Source organism: Thermobia domestica, chromosome 17 (genome assembly GCF_964235325.1).
Source record: "Thermobia domestica chromosome 17, izTheDome1.hap1.1, whole genome shotgun sequence".
Classification (NCBI taxonomy): domain Eukaryota; kingdom Metazoa; phylum Arthropoda; class Insecta; order Zygentoma; family Lepismatidae; genus Thermobia; species Thermobia domestica.
Genome location: NC_137470.1, coordinates 1,590,182 through 1,610,257, shown reverse-complemented (window position 1 = coordinate 1,610,257; position 20,076 = coordinate 1,590,182).

Genomic DNA, 20,076 nt, shown 5'->3' with positions numbered 1-20,076 from the left:
GATTATGCACCTACGCTAAGGAAGAATGATGATGAATGAAATGGTGAAATGAAGAAAGTGGGAGGAAAATGGAAAATCCCAAGAAAACCCATACCCATGCACACGGTATTTGTCCACCTCAAATTTCACTTGGCGCGAAGTGGAATCGAGCCGCGGACCCCATGCACCAAAGATGAATGCTCTACTACTACTACTACTACTACTACTACTACTACTACTACTACTACTACTACTAATAATAATAATAATAATAATAATAATAATAATAATAATAATAATAATAATAATAAAAATAATAATTGAAGTGAGCTTAACGAGTTTCAACCGTCCGACTCAACCAATGTTTTGGTGCCTGTTCGTTCGTCTGCTCCATGACAACCTATCATAAAAGACATTTCATTTTAATGAATCTATGTAGCAAGTGCCTTCTTTTAGCTTTGAGAAGTAGCTATTGCTTGGAATTTGAATCTGCAAAATATAAGAGGTAAAATTAACCAAATAGTACAAGTTTCCACTCATGTATACAAAACAATTTTGCAATATCAACTACGAGAATCTTGTCCCATAAAGAAGCCGAAACCCCTACACTGAAGAGCTCTCCGGAATTTGATCATTGTCCACACGGACTGAAATTGTCATTTGAAGCCAAGACTTTAATACGAAGCCTAGCATTTCTTTAAAATAGACGAAAAATTCGAAAGTTATAAACATTTTAATATTTTTGCCTTTTCTCATAAGGGGGCCGTATTAGCCTACACTGAAGAGCCCCACGAGATTTGATCATTGACCACTTGGACTGAAATTCTTATTTGAAACCAAAACTTTAATATGAAGCCAAAGATTAAACTTTTACATCAATTTAAACTGATTGGGTTCCGGTTCACTCCACTATTATGTTTAGTTTAGTTAAGTGGCAATTTGTGACTCATCAAAAGAGTCTTTCACTCCCCTCCCCAGAAGTTTGTGCTGGATCCGCCACTGGAATCAATAGACACTTTTCCTATTCTTTTTGCCACCCTTGTAGGGGCTCCCTCGTACAAATAAAGAAGCGGTAATATTACAATCAAGGGGCGCTATATATTAGGTATTTCTTTAGTTACCTACCCCTAACCGCACAGGGCAATCTTTGGTAGAATAAAAATGCTACGTGATATTCAATCACGAAAGGGGAGAGGGTGCTGTAAATATTTTTCTTATTCATTTTGTCTGCCCTGCTTATCAGAAATTACTTTCTGTTGGAAGGATACTAAAACGAGATGGGCAAAATAAAACGTCGTACCCCCTCCTACATGGTTGCTCAAATAATTACGAAAGAAAGCATTTTAAACTAAGATATCTAAGATTTAAACTAAGATTTAAATTAATATATCCTTACATTATGTAAGGATGGTATATTCAGGATTATTATTATTATTATTATTATTATTATTATTATTATTATTATTATTATTATTATTATTATTATATGAATGTTTCTGAAGCACAGAAATTTTGTGAGACGAACAATGGAATGCAGAGGTTTAAGATGGGTGGTCATAGGGAGGAAAAAAACAGGATTTTTTCTGTCTGACTCTCTAACGTAAAGATTATGTGCTGAAGGTAAGAAGTACCATCATTCTACAATAGGTTGCTTTTACGTAGAATATCAATTACTCGGGTTTTTCTCCTTTGAGCTACTTATCTCATGTGGTAAATTCAAAACAATTTCAATTTAATACAAATGCATTGTAAAACTTTTCCGTAATTAAACGTCTAGGGAAAATTAAGCATTTAATAGGGAAATCTGTTATCAAAATATCAAAACAAGTAGATAGAAGATTATCTAGTGAGAAATATTGTGAAACTTTATAAAATTCTCCAAATTAGAATTAACATTTACTGGGAAAAATTCGTTATGCGCCAGCGAGCATAACGTATAGTGAGCAGTGAGCACAGGCGAAATAATTACGAAAATGTTTGTAAACAAAATTAGGGACGCTAATGCAAGTGCGACAACGACATTTTTTCTTTTCTTTTCTTTTTTTTGGTATCGTTATGAGTTTTACACATATGTTACAATTTGATTCTTTCCCACATAAAAAATAAAAATTATTAATCATACTAATAAAATTGACAACAGAACTTCAAGGGAGAATCGAACCCACTACCTTCGACATACAGACTCGTTGGTTTAACTGACTGAGGTATTTGTTTTCTTACGTGAACTGAGCCTGTTCCGGTAAAGACGATTTTTCATTACGGACGAGCAACCAATTCGTCCTTTTCCATAGATAATTTCCACTTTTTGCTCTTTCTTTACATTAATACTTAGGATATATTCATATATTTGGAGTTTGCAGATAATGCACGTAATAAGATATATTAGAAATATTTGGTTAAAAGTTTCGTCTGTAGATTTAGTCCAAATTTCTCTCAATAACATAGATGTCGCTGCTTTGTGTTGAACTGCAGAATTCCCTCGCGTTCTTCAAAATTTCCCACTTTAGCAGGGTTGGTAATTCTCGAGATTTCTGTCGATTTAATGTTTCATGCTTCTAATTTATTTATTTTAAGCTAATATCTAACACAAATATTAAAAACGGTTTTATTATTAACCTGTCCTGTTGGGCAAACCTTCCGAAATTTAGAACATATAAAGAAAACAGAGATATTTTCAAAAAAAACTTCAAAATAAAGAGACGCGTCATTTATTTTGCTCATAGTAGTACATAGCATACATGTGACTATCTACAAATAATTATTATAATACGTTGTTTCAACTATTATCATACATAATAATCGTGTGGGATGTCAAATACTTTTACAAGCAGTGTTGGGCGTCTTTGGGCCACTTTCACATAATAAAAGCCGAAAGTTACTGGCAGAAGTTTAAAAATGTTTTATATCCATTTATAAGAAAATTGTCAATCGTTTTATACTAGTTTCCTTAAATCTCGGATCCGTTTCTCGCAGAGCCGTAGCTAAAAGGGTCGCGCGGGGCGGTCGTCCCGGGCGCTGATGGCTAGAAAGCGCCGAACGAGCAAAAAGAAAGAAAAAGTGCTAGAAATGATTAAAAAGGTATTGACGCCCTATTAAATCAATGTTAGTAGTAGGCCCCCCGTTATGCGCGAATGACTCATCCTCACTCTCTTTTATGACCGGGGTGAAAGGTCAATGACCTGGCCCGGGGTCAATGACCTAGGGGTACCTAGGACCACCCCCTCTAAATTTTGACAGGGGTACCATGGCCCACCCCCTAAATTTTGGCAGGGGTACGTAGGACCACCCCCCTTAAATTTTGGAAATTGCCAAATCAAAAAATTTGGTATGGTAGCCTAGGACCACAGTATGTACCCCTATCAGTATTGGGTGTCTATGTCGTTCCCTTTTATGAGTAAAAAAATTGCCAAAAATTCAAATTTCGGTTTTTTTTTACCTAATTTATCCCCTTTGATGAGGTGTTATTACCTTATATGGTTATAAGGGCGTATACAGAGGTCCATTACCTTTCATAAGACATGGGTATATTAATGCACCCCATGAAAAATTTGGGAGGGGTACCTTGGCCCACCCCTTAAATTTTAGAAATTGCCCAATTTAAACATTTGGTATTATAGTATAGGACCCTAATATGTATTATGATAAATTTGGATGGTCCACCTCGTTCCCTTTTAGGGGTATCAAATTGCCAAAATATAAACGTAAGCAATACGTAGTACCACGTGTTTGGTTTTGACCTAAGTTATCCCCTTGGATGAGGTCCTATTACCTTATATGGTTATATGGGCTTATATAGGGGTTCATTACCTTTCATAAAACATGGGTATATTGGTGCCCCCCTTGAAAAGTTTGGGAGGGGTACCTTGGCCCACCCCTTAAATTTTGGAAATTGCCCAATTTAAACATTTGGTATAATAGTATATGACCCTAATATATATTACTATAACCTCGTTCCCTTTTAGGGGTACAAAATTGCCAAATTTTAGTACAACAACGTGTTTGGTCATTTGGACCAATTTATGCTTTTGGATGAGGTCCTACTACCTTATATGGTTATATGGTTATGTATGGGTGTCTATTCCCTATCATAAGAAATAGGTACATTTGTGCACTCTGGGAGGGGTACCTTGGCCCAGCCCTTAAATTTTGGAAATTGCCCAATTTAAACATTTGGTATTATAGTACCGGACCCTAATATGTATTATGATAAATTTGGGTGGTCCACCTCGTTCCCTTTTAGGGGTACAAAATTGTCAAAATATAAACGTAAGCAATACGTTGTACCACGTGTTTGATCTTTTGGCCCAATTTATCCTCTTGGATGAGGTTCTATTACCTTATATGGTTATATGGTTATGTATAGGGGTTTATTCCCTATCATAAGACATAGGTACATTTGTGCACTCCTTTAAAAATTTGGGAGGGGTACTTTGGCCCACCCCTTAAATTTTAGAAATTGCTCAATTTATATATTTGGTATTATAGTACTGGACCCTAACATGTATTATGATAAATTTGGGTGTTTCACCTCGTTCCCTTTTAGGGGTACCAAATTGAAAAATTTTAATACAACCACGTTTTTTTTGGCCCAATTTATCCTCTTGGATGAGGTTCTATTACCTTATATGGTTATATGGTTATGTATAGGGATCTATTCCCTATCATAAGACATAGGTACATTTGTGCACTCCTTTAAAAATTTGGGAGGGGTACTTTGGCCCACCCCTTAAATTTTAGAAATTGCTCATTTTATATATTTGGTATTATGTTACTGGACCCTAATATGTATCACGATAAATTTGGGCGGTCCATCTCGTTTCCTTCTAGGGGTACAAAATTGCCAAAATATAAACGTAGGCAATACGTTATACCATGTGTTTGGTTTTCGGTCGATTTTATCCCCTTTGATGAGGTCCTATTACCTTATATGGTTATGTATAGGGGTTTATTCCCTATCATAGGACATAGGTACATTTCTGCACTCTGGGAGGGGTACCTTGGCCCACCCCTTAAATTTTAGAAATTGCTCATTTTATATATTTGGTATTATATTACTGGACCCTAACATGTATTATGATAAATTTGGGTGGTTCACCTCGTTCCGTTTTAGGGGTACCAAATTGCCAAATTTTAGTACAACCACGTGTTTGTTTTGGCCCAATTTATCCTCTTGGATGAGGTTCTATTACCTTATATGGTTATATGGTTATGTATAGGGGTCTATTCCCTATCATAAGACATAGGTACATTTGTGCACTCCTTTAAAAATTTGGGAGGGGTACTTTGGCCCACCCCTTAAAATTTAGAAATTGCTCATTTGATATATTTGGTATTATGTTACTGGACCCTAATATGTATCATGATAAATTTGGGCGGTCCATCTCGTTTCCTTCTAGGGGTACAAAATTGCCAAAATATAAACGTAAGCAATACGTTATACCACGTGTTTGGTTTTTGGTCTATTTTATCCCCTTGGATGAGGTTCTATTACCTTATATGGTTATATGGTTATGTATAGGGGTTTATTCCCTATCATAGGACATAGGTACATTTGTGCACTCCTTTTAAAATTTGTGAGGGGTACCTTGGCCCACCCCTTAAATTTTAGAAATTGCTCATTTTATATATTTGGTATTATAGTACTGGACCCTAACATGTATTATGATAAATTTGGGTGTTTCACCTCGTTCCCTTTTAGGGGTACGCAATTGCCAAATTTTAGTACAACCACGTGTTTGTTTTGGCTCAATTTATCCCCTTGGATGAGGTCCTATTACCTTATATGATTATATGGTTATGTATATTGGTCCATTCCCTATTATAAGACATGGGTATATTGATGCACCCTTTAAAAATTTGGGAGGGGTACCTTGGCTCATTCACTCAGTTTTAGAAATTGTTTAATATAAGCATTTGGTATCTTCGTACAGGTCTTCAATATGTACCACTATAAATTTGGATGGTCCACATCGTTCCCTTTCATGGGTAAAGAACTACCAAAAATCAATTTTTCGGAGGTTATTGACCCCTTTGATAAGTATTTAGCACGTTATATGGTTTATTACCTTTATATGTGTATGTGCCCTTTTAAATTTGGGAATTATCAAATAACAAAATTCGGTAAACGTTTTTCTAGGACCCATTGTAAATGTTGGTGTTCCTTTATGGCCAAATATTCAAAATTTAAAGGTTATTGACCGGCTTTATTATTGAATAACTACAGGGTTTATTACTTTTTCATAAGACATAGGTGTATTTGTGTACCAATCTTAAATTTTGGGAGAGGTACATTTCTTATTGTCATATTAATAATTGGTAATTGTTCTTAAAATTGGATAGTATCTCATTCATTGGATAAATCATTGTCAAATATGAGTATGATCACGTGATCAGTTATTGACCTATGATGGGATTAGGATTCCAGGACAGTGGTACATTTAAACTTTGTAGGATAATTTGAGAATTGTCAAATGAAATTGCGTCATTGGTTTCGATTATTCCAGCCAAATATAAACGTTAGCAATACGATGTACCACGTGATTGACCTTGATGAGGTAGTGTACAGGGATACATAGCTAACCTTATTGAATCTTATGACTCATAGTCTTAAGGGAATCCATGCTACATCACTGGCAAAGTTATTGTTGATGCCATTTGATTGGTTGATCACTATCTTTCGTGCAATCTGGTTGGTTGCTGATTTTCAAATCTTTGCTGCATTCAGTTTTAAGTTTTGTTTAACATTTAAAAAAGTTTTTGAATATTTTGTTTGAAACTTTGGTTTGACATTTTTTCGTTTGATATTTTTAGTTTGAAAATTTTTGTTTCGAAGTTTTTGTTTGAAATTTTTGTTTCAAAATTTTTTGTTTGAAACAGGTTTGAAATTTTTTTCGTTTGAAATTTTTAGTTTGAAAAATTTGTTTCGAAAGTTTTGTTTAAAAAAATTTTGTTTGAAATTTTTGTTTCAAAATTTTTTGTTTGAAATTTTTTGGTTTGGAATTTTTGTTTCAAAATTTTGTTTGAAATTTTGTTTCAAATTTTTTTTTTTGAAATTTTTTGTTTTGAAATTTTTGTTTTGAAAATTTTCTTTGAAATTTTTTCGTTTAAAAATTTTTGTTTCGAAATTTTTGTTTAAAATTCTTGTTTCAAGGTTTGATTTGACATTTTTAAAAGTTTGTGCACTCATTAGTAAAGAACCGGAACTGTTTAAAACAAAAACCTCTGGCAACATTATAGTGCAATAATACACGTCAGAACATGATAATTCAACGTCATGTTTTGCATCATCGTTCGAGTTAGTATTCATAATAACATCATCATGGCTACTTGTCTGCAGTTTCTAAACACACGTGATGTGATGAAATCATTTACCAAGATTACTGATTTACAACAGAATGTACCTTATAGAATCTTAGCTAGCCAAAAAATCCCTACAAAGTTTGGATTAAGAATCGTAGTGAAGCTTGAAAATGATAAGAATATAATTTTACCAGCAAGATATTTACCCATGGAAGCATCAAAACAAGAAGAACTGCTGCGTTTCTTAAATACTGGATCTGTATCTTTATGTTACAAAGGATTCTTGGGTCGAAGTCATCAATTTGAATTTAGTACACAGCCGGATTCGTCAGCAATTGTGATGAAATTATGAATTCAAACGTCAGCACGTCAGACATAGTTGTATGAATTTGGTTGGTCAGCATGACGTCAGCAACTGTGATGAAACCATGAATTCAAACGTCAGCACATTTCTTTCCAATGACCAGCAATAACTATGAAATGAGCAAATACACTGTCATCCCATGAAATCATTTGAGCAAGTGCGTTTCAGGAGGAAAAATGTGTACTTCTAACGATAAAGAGTTCATCTTCGCAAGCTATTATCCAATAAATATATTTCAAACAAAACATGTGATGATTGGTATCAGTGCTAGAATATTTGAACCATTGATTCGATTGGGCAAAGCAGAACAATTTGGTGTACAACTGACCTGTGAAGAATGGCAAATATTATGTTCACGAATCGACCAAATGAACGATTATTTTCATGATGAGCTAAATGTGACCATAGTCAAATCATTAGGCTCAAATCATGAAGTGGTGCTGCGTACAGTCCTCGAAGAGAAGATGGTGCGGTTACGTAAAAAGAGTACATTCCATGTCCCTCGCAACATGGTGTATCTAACACAAACGGGATGGAACAAATTCATCAGCGTATTTCAGTGTGTTAAACATGCAGTGGAAGTGTGCAACAAAACAAGTATATTCCTGAAAAAGTACTATTTTGAAAAATGTGTTATGCATATTGTACAAAATGTATCTAGATATTGTGATGGTTGTCAACATCGTTCGTGGGTGCATACCTGTATTGATAAACAGTTTATTTGTGATCAAATGGACATTGAGTTTCCACCAATTGATATTGCAATAGACCTTAAAAGACTTCAATTGGAATTAAAATTATATGCTAAAGATAAACTAGTGCAAGAAGTTCAAAATACATTGTATCGACAATATCCAGATAATTTATCTGGTATGGATGTATGTGATTAACCAGTGCAGTGTAATAAAATGATCCATTTCAATGATTTGTGTTTTTTCATTTCAAGTACAACCCCATATTCTCACGTCTACTATTGCATCATGATGTTGCCAGAGGTTTTTGTTTTAAAACCGTTCCGGTTCTTTACTAATGAGTGCACAAACTTTTAAAAATGTCAAATCAAACCTTGAAACAAAAATTTTAAACAAAAATTTCGAAACAAAAATTTTTAAACGAAAAAATTTCAAAAAATTTTGAAACAAAAATTTCAAAACAAAAAATTTCAAAAAGATTTTGAAACAAAAATTTCAAACAAAATTTTGAAACAAAAATTCCAAACCAAAAAATTTCAAACAAAAAATTTTGAAAAAAATTTCAAACAAAATTTTTTTAAACAAAACTTTCGAAACAAATTTTTCAAACTAAAAATTTCAAACGAAAAAATTTCAAACCTGTTTCAAACAAAAAATTTTGAAACAAAAATTTCAAACAAAAACTTCGAAACAAAAATTTTCAAACTAAAAATATCAAACGAAAAAATGTCAAACCAAAGTTTCAAACAAAATTTTCAAAAACTTTTTTTAAATGTTAAACAAAACTTAAAACTGAATGCAGCAAAGATTTGAAAATCAGCAACCAACCAGATTGCACGAAAGATAGTGATCAACCAATCAAATTGCATCAACAATAGCTTTGCCAGTGATATAGCATGTATTCCCTTAAGACTATGAGTCATAAGATTCAATAAGGTTAGCTATGTATCCCTGTACACTACCTCATCAAGGTCAATCACGTGGTACCTCGTATTGCTTACGTTTATATTTGGCTGGAATAATCGAAACCAATGACGCAATTTCATTTGACAATTCTCAAATTATCCTACAAAGTTTAAATGTACCACTGTCCTGGAATCCTAATCCCATCATAGGTCAATAACTGATCACGTGATCATACTCATATTTGACAATGATTTATCCAATGAATGAGATACTATCCAATTTTAAGAACAATTACCAATTATTAATATGACAATAAGAAATGTACCTCTCCCAAAATTTAAGATTGGTACACAAATACACCTATGTCTTATGAAAAAGTAATAAACCCTGTAGTTATTCAATAATAAAGCCGGTCAATAACCTTTAAATTTTGAATATTTGGCCATAAAGGAACACCAACATTTACAATAGGTCCTAGAAAAACGTTTACCGAATTTTGTTATTTGATAATTCCCAAATTTAAAAGAGCACATACACATATAAAGGTAATAAACCATATAACGTGCTAAATACTTATCAAAGGGGTCAATAACCTCCGAAAAATTGATTTTTGGTAGTTCTTTACCCATGAAAGGGAACGATGTGGACCATCCAAATTTATAGTGGTACATATTGAAGACCTGTACGAAGATACCAAATGCTTATATTAAACAATTTCTAAAACTGAGTGAATGAGCCAAGGTACCCCTCCCAAATTTTTAAAGGGTGCATCAATATACCCATGACTTATAATAGGGAATGGACCAATATACATAACCATATAATCATATAAGGTAATAGGACCTCATCCAAGGGGATAAATTGAGCCAAAACAAACACGTGGTTGTACTAAAATTTGGCAATTGCGTACCCCTAAAAGGGAACGAGGTGAAACACCCAAATTTATCATAATACATGTTAGGGTCCAGTACTATAATACCAAATATATAAAATGAGCAATTTCTAAAATTTAAGGGGTGGGCCAAGGTACCCCTCACAAATTTTAAAAGGAGTGCACAAATGTACCTATGTCCTATGATAGGGAATAAACCCCTATACATAACCATATAACCATATAAGGTAATAGAACCTCATCCAAGGGGATAAAATAGACCAAAAACCAAACACGTGGTATAACGTATTGCTTACGTTTATATTTTGGCAATTTTGTACCCCTAGAAGGAAACGAGATGGACCGCCCAAATTTATCATGATACATATTAGGGTCCAGTAACATAATACCAAATATATCAAATGAGCAATTTCTAAAATTTAAGGGGTGGGCCAAAGTACCCCTCCCAAATTTTTAAAGGAGTGCACAAATGTACCTATGTCTTATGATAGGGAATATACCCCTATACATAACCATATAACCATATAAGGTAATAGAACCTCATCCAAGAGGATAAATTGGGCCAAAAGATCAAACACGTGGTACAACGTATTGCTTACGTTTATATTTTGACAATTTTGTACCCCTAAAAGGGAACGAGGTGGACCACCCAAATTTATCATAATACATATTAGGGTCCGGTACTATAATACCAAATGTTTAAATTGGGCAATTTCCAAAATTTAAGGGCTGGGCCAAGGTACCCCTCCCAGAGTGCGCAAATGTACCTATTTCTTATGATAGGGAATAGACACCCATACATAACCATATAACCATATAAGGTAGTAGGACCTCATCCAAAAGCATAAATTGGTCCAAATGACCAAACACGTTGTTGTACTAAAATTTGGCAATTTTGTACCCCTAAAAGGGAACGAGGTTATAGTAATATATATTAGGGTCATATACTATTATACCAAATGTTTAAATTGGGCAATTTCCAAAATTTAAGGGGTGGGCCAAGGTACCCCTCCCAAACTTTTCAAGGGGGGCACCAATATACCCATGTTTTATGAAAGGTAATGAACCCCTATATAAGCCCATATAACCATATAAGGTAATAGGACCTCATCCTAGGGGATAACTTAGGTCAAAACCAAACACGTGGTACTACGTATTGCTTACGTTTATATTTTGGTAATTTGATACCCCTAAAAGGGAACGAGGTGGACCATCCAAATTTATCATAATACATATTAGGGTCCTATACTATAATACCAAATGTTTAAATTGGGCAATTTCTAAAATTTAAGGGGTGGGCCAAGGTACCCCTCCCAAATTTTTCATGGGGTGCATTAATATACCCATGTCTTATGAAAGGTAATGGACCTCTGTATACGCCCATATAACCATATAAGGTAATAACACCTCATCAAAGGAGATAAATTAGGTAAAAAAAAACCGAAATTTGAATTTTTGGCAATTTTTTACTCATAAAAGGGAACGACATAGACACCCAATACTGATAGGGGTACATACTGTGGTCCTAGGCTACCATACCAAATTTTTTGATTTGGCAATTTCCTAAATTTAAGGGGGGTGGTCCTACGTACGCCTGCCAAAATTTAGGGGGTGGGCCATGGTACCCCTGTCAAAATTTAGAGGGGGTTGTCCTAGGTACCCCTAGGTCATTGACCCCGGGCCAGGTCATTGACCTTTCACCCCGGTCATAAAAGAGAGTGAGGATGAGTCATTCGCGCATAACGGGGGGCCTACTACTATGTTTTTGGTTTCCAAAGCAATAGAGTTGTTAAAAATTTTCTTGCTCACTCGGCTCTCAACACAAGCATTTCACTCACAGTTACAACAAATTTTTACTTTTATGCAACAGTTTCTAACTGTAACACTCCGATTTTGATAAAATTTGGCAGTTAGATACTACACATAAAATACAGGAGTACGTGTTCTTTTTTTAATTTTCTGCTGAGAAACAATTATTGGGGACAAAAGCCCCTACCCAATATTTCGAAAGTTGACACCCGAACGCAGTATGAAGTGGACCGAAGCAAATGAAATTGTGCACAAATATTGTACCTAGTAGATGTAAAATGAGGGAATACTTGTTTCGTATTTTCATGAAACAAAGAAATAAATGTGTGGGGCAATGTCCCTTCCAAATATTTGATTAGGAAATGTGAAAAGTGCTAATGAACATACTTTCGAAGTGCCTAAATTACATAAAGAATCGCAACGAAAGTATGTTAAGAAACAATACACAAAAGTAAGCTAACCCGTGTTTTGTAGTTTGTGTGGAAAAACTGTGTGGATGCCAAGGTCCTCTCCTAAAAAAGTACATAATAAAGCAGAAGCACAGGAAGGAGTCGACCGAAGCAAATGAAATTATACCTAGATTTTGTATATGTAAAATAAGGCAGTACGTGTTTCGCAAGTAGCTGGGGGCGCTAACTTCAGTCTTTGAACTTGAACTTTTGAGGGTAGAAACACGAAACACTCGAAATTCACTGTATTGATTCCTACTTTTAGGTTATCTATCTATTGGGAAAATTTCACTATTTTCACACTAGTTTTTTCTACATATAGCGTATTTTATAGAATTTCGGTGTGCGCCTTTAACACTTACAGTGTTTTTCCCATAAATAAAAACATGTGTCAATTTATTTGCTGTTTACTGTTGATGTGCAAATTTGAAGCAAATCAGTACGGGACACTTGGGAACACGAATTGTTTTATTTACATATACAATATCTACACACAATTTCATTCGCTTCTGTCAACTCATTCTTGCGCTTCTGCTGTAATTTATACTTTCTTCGGAGGGGCCTTGGCTCCAACACTATTTTCCGCAGAAACTAAAAACACGTGTTCGCTTTTTTTTTTTGCCTATTGTCCCTACCCAAAGTGTTGTAGTAATTCTCCTTACCCTTTAGGCACTTCTAATATATACTTATTTGCACTTTTCATATTTCGTAATCAAAGGTTTAGAAAGGTCTGTGTCCCACCCACCTATTTTTTTTTTAAAGGAAATACGAAATACGTATTCCTTCGTTTTAATTCTTCGGTATCTATGCATAATTTCATTTACTCCGGTCCACTTCTTCTTGCTTTTGAGCGACTACTTTCAAAATTTTGGGTTGGGGCTTCTGCACCTTAAAACTGTTTTTCCGTAAAAAGAAAATACATATTCATTTATTTCATGTGTAATATCTACCTGCCAAATTTTATCAAAATCGGAGTATTGCTTGGGAAGTGTTACATGTTAGTACTTAAAGAAAGTTATTGTTGTATATGATTTTTAGTCACGATGTGATATATATAAGGTGCTAAGAAATGATTTATAATGTACTCAAGAGCGTTTTCAAAATCAGAAAGAGTCAAAGTCTGAGTCTGAAATACGTTGATGGTGATGAGTTTGCTTACTTAATCATGCTTTTCTAACCAATGGGATTAATATTTCTGTGAGAATAAAGATACGGAAATGAAAGGAGTGAAGAGACACGAGAGGACATGCAAGATGCTGTTTTCGCGGGAATGTTAAAAGTGTATGTAAACAGGAGAAATAATAACACTTTCGAACTTCAAGCAATTGTAAAAAAAGGAGTCAGCGAATTTTCTCTTTTTCAAACACTGATCGCTACCAGTGTATTTTTTTCCTTCATAGGCTATGTGAAATGCTTCCAATTTGAAGGAATTTGTTGGAATCATTTCTCCATAAACTACTTATATCGCCAGGATATTTTCATTTGTGCATACGTATCTAGTTTTGTGGTTTTTCTATCAGCATACATACCAAACGTATACATATATATAATGTATATGTGTGTATGTCTGTTAGTGTATTTTTAATATGTTTATTAATAATAAGCAATCTTAAATTCAAAACTTCTATTCATTAAGGGGTTACATAATTACTATTATTTCAAAATGTTGTAGCGAACCATATTTTGGATTTGAAATACAGCATTAAACATATTCTTTAACTCCATAGATCAATATTGAGAAATTCGCAAAGAAGGCTCCTTCTAAATTTCCATTACATTTCACCAAATATTTTTACCGTAAAATAATTGAAATTAAAATCCTATTTACCTACAGAATAAAATTACAAAAGTTTACAATTATTACTGGAAATTAATGCTATAATTCATGTCGAACATTTTAAAAGCACATAGTTTCTAATGTACTGAAATTTCATTTCTTATCGATAGTATGAAATATTACAAATAGTTGTACTGTAAGTTTCCTTAACTGTTCTCCAAGTGGATTTGAGTAGAACCAAAAGGAGTTTTGTTAAGTTTAACAGAAATTCCAAAATAAACCTTTTGAAAGCAGCTCTTATTTGTAAAAGAATACATAATGATCGCTTTTGTCTGTTGTAATGATCTTTCAAGCAGCTTAATAAAAGTTCAGTGTAGCATAATAACAAAAGCTGCTTTTCTTATCTAAAAAAAGAAAGCTCTAAGGTGTCTGTACTGGGTGCCGAATTCTACTTCACCCCGGGCGTCGAAATCTCTAATTGACGGTATTTTTAAAAAGTTCGAACATGTAAAAAGTTCGAAGTGAGTGCGTACAAAACGGAATACCGAGCTCGTTCATGGTGCATGACATGCTTTAACAATGAGAAAGGCAAATAACTTTAAAACGTCGGCACAATCAAGCCCTTAAAAGAGATATGAACTTCCTTTTCTGAACATTTGTAATCTCTAGGTTGAAATTGGTAAGGGTAATTTTAATATTTCATTGTTGGGCAAAGACAGGAAGATTGTGGTGATATATTTACTGGTACAGTCAACTGCTTTCGAGCTTCTTTAAAAGTACGAGTAATTTCATGTGTTTAGGTACAACTCTTCCTCGATGTTCAATTACTTATTTTCCTCCTTAATTATTCCCTTTTTTTTGGCTGGGGTTAAAATAATTGAAATAAATGATGTAAGTTTGTTCTCAAAATAATTTAGTGCAAACATTAGTACATAATTATTGGTCAAGTAATTAAATTCTATTACTGACGGTTTTAATCAAAGTAACTTACAATCTTTCATACTGTGTGTAAATTGAAGAAACTTTTTCCAATAAGAAAGTAATTTATCAATACTTGTATTTTCACTTCCAGTAAATCTTTCCAGTAAACTTCCAGTGTGATAATGTTTGTGACATTTTACATGTTACAATTTTTGCTTACTTAATATACATTAATATCATCACTGAGCAAATCAGAATGATTTAATTTAGAAAGTTGAACTTTGACATGCAACTTGATAAACTAGTCCTATTTTACCCCGACCGAAGAAGAGAGTTGTTAAGTTGACAGCTCTTATGACTTACTTATACTTTTCTCGAGTAATCTTGATGAGTACGGAATTTTAATCATGTTGTCCTCATTACGCAAATTCAATAAAAATTCTTCCGATTACTGTATCTTGTTTTCTGGTTTGTTGAAATGATGTCTGAATCTCAATCAGGCTTCACACTTTTGAAGACTTGGACTATGATGATTTTTTCCAAGGAAATTCCCCAAAGGATATAATGTCTGCACCAAAGATGGAATAGGTCAGTGGGTCAAGATTTGAAAGTGGGTCAGTGGGTCGTGGTCAGCAAGATGTGACCCACTGGTACCTACCAACCACCGTGACCCACTCTGACTCACCGACACACTCAGACCGACTGACTCACTCTATTCAGTCCATAGTAGACAGCATCTTCTGAACACTGGTAAATGTGCCTGTGTTTCACTTTCAAGGCCTCCAGTTTATTCATTTTTCATTTTTTTCTGTTTACTTATCTGAGATGAGTATATCTATGTGAAAAAAGAACTTCAGGTATTTTGGATATTGATATTTGTAACAATTGTAACAACAATAGGACTTACTACCTGACTTTCGAGATACAGCCTGTGAGTTTTTAGAGGAGTTAAATACTGAAAAATATTCATTTTTGAATCACCTGTAATAAATGAATTATTACATAAAAAACGAGTGTAACTATGTGTGAGTGATGATCACGGACAAATGGCAAAGCCAAATGAGATGACTTTTGGTAGATAGTTAGACCCTAATCCCAACTGGGATGTTATCATATCACTTTTATTAAAATACATGTTCTAAAGAGGGAGAGGAAGCCCAAGTTTTTACGAAAAATTGAGTATCTCACAAGTCGTTCAACTTAGGGAGTGAAATTCAGTATATTAAGTCTTTATTAAAAATAAACAGAACATGTTCTAGCAGTTTTTAAATTTATCTTCTATGGGGGAGACTTTCTATATATGGGAAATTTGTAGTGGGTTGATTTGTAAAAATAATCAAAAACGATCTATATTAGTTGAGAAAAAAATAAAAAAAACAATTGTTAATTGAGACACAAAAAATACAGTCTCAATTAATTAGAAAGCAGTAATAATTATAAAGCAGTGCTATCATATATCCACTATTTTCTAATATAATAATTTTTGAATCAGCACAAGGCACTGAAGCTATAAGGTTGTGAGAAAGCAAGCATCATTCCATCTGATCACTCTTCAGACATTTTCTCCTATATATATTTTCCTTGGAACAACGTAAACATGATAGTCTAAACTAGTAACTGAACGCTTTGAAGGTTGCTTGAGATTCCGCCATCACTTTTTCAAGCTTGACGTATTATAAGAAAAGTAACAATGCTCTGTAGTGCCTTTCTTTGCTAAAAAAACGCATGTTTAATTAGATGCGTAACCGCGGTCTCATTTAATGCGGATAATCAACACTATTGCATTTGCTGTCACTACTGGGAGTAAGATTTCTTTATAGATTAATTGGTATTTTAGGCTTCAAGACTTTTACTTGCCTCCTGATGTAACACTCGTCAATGAGCACTTAAGGTTGTAATGAAAAATGCGACTGAATTAAATTGTTCATTACTAAGCAACAGCCTGAAAAAGATTTGATTTAAAGAGGGTGAGTGTCAAGAAAAAAAAAAAGTAGATTTCGTTGCGGAGGAAGATAGGTAAATATAAAAGTTCGTAGTAAAGCTATACGTATAAGGGTAAAAGTTTAAAGGGGATGACAATAGTTTCAAGAAGCAAAGATATATGAAGTTTGTTTACAGGGTGTCTAAAAAGTCTCGTATCATAGATGAGAGCACATTTGTTCATTGTGCTCTCTGTTGAATTCTATCCGTTTTGAAGCGGAATGGTAAAGAATAAAAATACGGCGGGGGGAGCAATTTGGGCAAATTGCTTCCCTTATATATCCTTTGTTTTCGTGCAAAGATGAGCCCGATCGTGAATCTATACGCTGCAATACAACAAAGATTAACCGTACTCCCAGAAAGCGTAGTTCATCGAACTCAAAATAAGCCTCGGGGTCCTTGACGGTCAATACAGTTTGCCTCAAATCTAGTGTTTAAGTATTTTAGTATGAGCAAGACGTTGTGTGCTAGAACACCAACTTGCATGAGCTATGCTTTCTTTATATGGTCTAATAACAAAGTGCAATATGCTTATCCATGTTCAAGAAATGACCGAACAATACTAGTTTGTATTCACGATCGTGGGGAAGGAAAAGTCACAGTTTAAATGGATGTAGTTTTTCTTTGGGATATCGTGAATGGCTGAGCGTCTTGTTTTATCCTCCTGTCCTCCATTTTCAAATACCGTATTTACGCAATCCTAAAACGCACATTTTTAATTATTTTTCAGCCCCAAAATCGAGGTGTGTCTTACATTCGAGTTTGCAAGTTTAGGCCTACATTTTGCACTGTCAGAAAGACCCAATTTACAGCAGTAAACTATTGAGTTTCGCCAGAGATAGCTAATCTCGTTAGTCATGATTCTGTGAAAAATGTGTACTAGGAATACCCACATTTTCCGAAAAATGGGAAATTGTTTTATCGAGAAATTGGAAACTGAAAATGGAAGACGAAAAATTTTCATTGTGTTTTCACATGTTTATTTATCTTTTTCATTCTTAAAAGTCAATTCCGAGTAGTTTTTTTTTTTCGTCTCACATTTCAGAGCGTTTTAGACTCGCGTAAATACGGTATCTAAAAATGTCTTGCAACCCGCTTTAATTGAAACCTAAACTTGGAACTGCTAAACTTTTATTATTATGAACTTTTAGTTAAGATGCATATTCAACAATTTTTCCTATGGCCACGGACATTCACCCCAACGGAACTATGTTGGGAACCTCGGAAACACTTAATATATACAGAAGTTAACATAATGTTTAAAATTGTAAAAATTTTGTTCTCACATATTTTCAGCGCAAATTCAGTTTTACAGATTTCGTGTATATTACAGCAGTTTTGAAGTCTTCTGTAGATATATAAATGACAGTCAACGCTTTACTTTTACATAACAGAAAATTACATTTGAAGAAAAAAAACGATATAAGGTTTACCTCAGTTGCATATTCACCCATTAAAGGAAAGTAAACGTTTTATTTTAAAAGAACTGAACACTGTTTGAAACTGAAAGTAATGTTTTCAAACCTCAGATGTTATTTCACTTAACCCATTTCAGGAATTTTGAAGAAATTTTAAAGTAACATGTATACAGGGTGTATCAGATCACCCGTCCCAGGCTTCTTTTTTTGGCTCGTAGTGCACGTATTCACTTCAAACAACAAATGGTGATGCTTTCATATTTGGTTCTTCAACTAAGTCAAACTAGCTTTAGTTATTCTTATTATGATAATGCCATTAAGCGATCAGCTAACTGCTTCACATGGCATTTGATACATAGATTTGGTGTCCCAAATACTTCTCTGCAACACAGACTGTCACAGCGAAAGCAAGGAATGAAATTACCTGTTGCGCGTAAGTTAGGAGTTGAGAAAATACTTTCCCCGGAATATATGTATGGAAAAGGGCTGAAATGCAATGTGAAACAGTTAGCTGATCGTTTAATATCATTATCACGGTAAGAATACCTGAAGCTAGTTTGACTTAGCTGAAGAACTAAATATCAATGACAGGTTCAACAAAGATAAACAGAGTGCTGTGAAAGGTTTTTATGCGAGTTTAAGAAGTGACTTCCCAATTTATGAGAAGTGACTTCGTAATTGGCGCAATATTTAGGGCATGTTAAACGCAAAAGCTCCTAATTCGGAATAAGGGACACCAGGCAGCTCTCCCGTTACCTCTCCACATTTTTATACATCCTTTGTGGGGCTTCATTTGTTCTAACTGTATATAAAAGTGAACTGGAAAATTGTAAGTGGCTACTAATCTGGAAAAGACAGATATAATCGATTCTTACCAAATGAGTAGGAACCGTGATCTTAATGGCTATATAGCGTGAGATTGGTGTCCCGTTCTTTCGCTTACAAAATCTTGCAATCCTACGTCGGGCGAAATAGGTCGGAATATAACATTGATACTCTGTGTGAGTGCTACTGGTTAGTTTGTACTACCCTTCTTCATAGTCGTATTTCCGCACGAAAGAATGAGAGAGGGACTGTTGGTTGATGCTCCACCTGAGAGTATTGCTGTAGCACAAAGTACTGATTGGATAACGAGTGATACTTTTTTTTTAAACTTCGTTGCAACACTGTGAAATTCTGTCATCCTTCCCCTCACATCCCAGTTCTGCTAATTGTTGATGGACATGGCAGCCATAAAGAACAGAAAGTTATTAAATATGCGTGGGACCACAGGATTCACTGGTCAGTACTTCTCCACATATCACTCACAAGACTCAACTCACTGATAGGTGTTTCATGAAACCACTTCAAGACGCATAAAATGATGCTTGTTCACTGTGGATGCGCAAGAATGCTGGAGTAAAGACATCCGAATACTATGTAGCGCATCCTGTTTCAGAGGCATACCAAAAGGTATGTCACATGGACGTAGCTCTCAACCGATTTGCCTTCATCAGAATATATTGTCTGATCGGCACTTTGTGTGCAAAGGATTGGGCACGTCCATCCTCACCACAACGAAGTCTGCAGATCAGGCGCCATGTTTAGGAT